This window comes from Loxodonta africana, chromosome 18, assembly GCF_030014295.1.
Source record: "Loxodonta africana isolate mLoxAfr1 chromosome 18, mLoxAfr1.hap2, whole genome shotgun sequence".
In the NCBI taxonomy this organism is placed as follows: domain Eukaryota; kingdom Metazoa; phylum Chordata; class Mammalia; order Proboscidea; family Elephantidae; genus Loxodonta; species Loxodonta africana.
The window spans coordinates 81,728,861-81,731,273 of record NC_087359.1 but is presented as its reverse complement, the minus strand read 5'-3'; positions in this window follow the sequence as shown (position 1 = coordinate 81,731,273).

Below are 2,413 nucleotides of genomic sequence, written 5' to 3'. Positions count from 1 at the left end.
ATACTGCCATTTGTTGGTTTGGTCTTACAGGTGCTCATCATATCCTGCTTGGACAGCTACAGACAATCTCAGAGCTGCCTATCTCTGATCTTACCCCTGTCTATTCACCTGCTATGATGTCACCAAGTTATCCTTCTAAAATAGAAATCTGATTATGTCATAACCTATAGGAAGAAGTCTAAAGGCCTTCATACAGCAAGGTAGGTTCTTCATTACTTATTCATTCATTCAACAAATATTTGCAAAGTGCTGATAATGTACCATAAGTATTCAGCTATTTAACCGAAAGGTTGGTGGTTCAAATCCACCCAGAGGCACTTCAAAAGAAATGCCTGGCAATCTACTTTCAGAAGATTACGGTCATTGAAAACCCTATGGAATATACTCCCACTCTGAAACACACGTGGACTGGTTTGTTTGGTTTTGGACAATGTACCAAGCAGTATGCTAGGTGGCTGAATGTGGGGATATGGTGATAAACCAGATAGATATGGCCTGTACCATCATGAGGTTTATATTTTAGTGGATGGAGACAAATAGATAAATAACCAAAAAAGCCATAGGATTACAATTGCATAAATGCTAAGTTGTTGTGAAAGAAATCACCAGGTTACTGAGATTGAGTCACAGGCGTGGAGTCAGAGAAGGCCTCTCTGAGGAGGTGATGTTTATGCTCCTAAAGTATGAATCAGAAGTGGCCAGGAGGAGGGTTCTAGGTTAAGGAAACACGAAGTGCAAAGGTCCTGAATTGGGAAAAAGCTTGGCATTTCCTTAGAACTAAAGATGGCTGGTATGGCTGGAGGTGGTGAGGCTGCTGGAGAGTTGAGCCTTGCCTGCTTCTCTAGTCTTATTTCCTATACCACAGGCCCACATGCAGCCACCCCAAATCCCAGCCATGCGGAGCCACCTGCTGTTTCCCAAATACACCACACCCTCTCCTTTTTTCACTTGCTCCTTCCTGCCTGGACAGTCCTGGTCATCTGGTGATTGGGTTTCCAAATAATACCTTCTTGGAAGATTTCTGGCTCCCCTCCTCCCTCTCCCAGAGTGGTGATGGCGCAGTGATTAAGAGTTCAGCTGCTAACCAAAAGTTCAGCAGTTCAAATCCACCAGCTGCTCCTGGGAAACCCTGTGGGACAACTTGATGGCAGCAGCTTTCTTGGCCTCCCTCCCCCAGGCAGCTAAACTGCTTCCTTCTCCTCCGTACCTCCGCAGAAGTCTGTATGTACTTCTTTTTCACAAAGCTAACATTTATTGACCACTTTCTATGTGTAGGCACTGTTCTAAGCATTTTATCTGTATTAACTCAACTTTGTGAGGCAGGTTAATTTAATTCTCAGAAACTCTATGAGCTAAGTATTATTACTATCTTTATCAAAGAAACGAAGAAACTGAGGCCCAGCGAAGTTAAGTAATTTGCCCATAGTTACGTAATGAGTAACTGACAACAACACAATGAGTAAATGGTAGAGCCAGGATTTGAACCCTGGTGCTTTAGCCACTAGGCCATTTTGTATCTCAAGACTTATCATATTAGCTAACATTTATCAAGCACTCACTATATGCCAGGCATTCTTCTAAGTTCTTGACAAGAACTAATTTCTTGAATCCTTCAACAACTCTGAGGTAGATACTCCTTATCGTCACAACAATTCCCTCTTTGGTGCTAAGACCATGGCCCTGTCTTGGGTGGGGCCCATGTTCTGTCCCAGTCAGTAATACCAATGCCTCCCACACCCAGATGTTGCTCAGCAAGTGTCTGCTGAATGAATGAATGACCTAGTGTCTTTCTCTTGACTCAGGGTTCAAACTTCAAGAGCAACGACACTGTCCAGGAATAGTTAATTAGGAATATTTAAAATAATGGATAATAAATGTGTTATAGTAAATACACACCCATGAGAACTAATTTCACATGCATGGTTACTGCATTTCAAATATGAAGTAAGCAAATTCCTTTATGTATCAGAGAGTAGAAGATAATACAACCAGCCTCTCTGACAACAAAATTGGGGCAAAGGGCAGCTTTCAGGGTAGCTCCCACAATAAATCTAATCTACGTTCAAATGTGACAGAACCAACGAAAATAACATATCAACTTACAAAACCGTCTATATCTTTTGTCTACCTCTTCTGTTCCTTGACTTGACAGCAAATATTAGATACAATGTATAAAAGTTTAAAATATCATTTAAATCTCAGAATAAGTTCATGATCTTAAAAAGCAAACTGGGAAGCACTTAAGGATAATCGGAAAAAGAAACAAAGAATAACTCCTTGAAATCTAAGGGCATGATGTGAAAGCAAATAATAGGCACTACTACCAAATCATCTCCGTATACTATTTTTGCAACTTCCTGTTAATCTATAATTATTTCAAAATAAAAAATAAAACTAAAGCAAATTGGCAAAA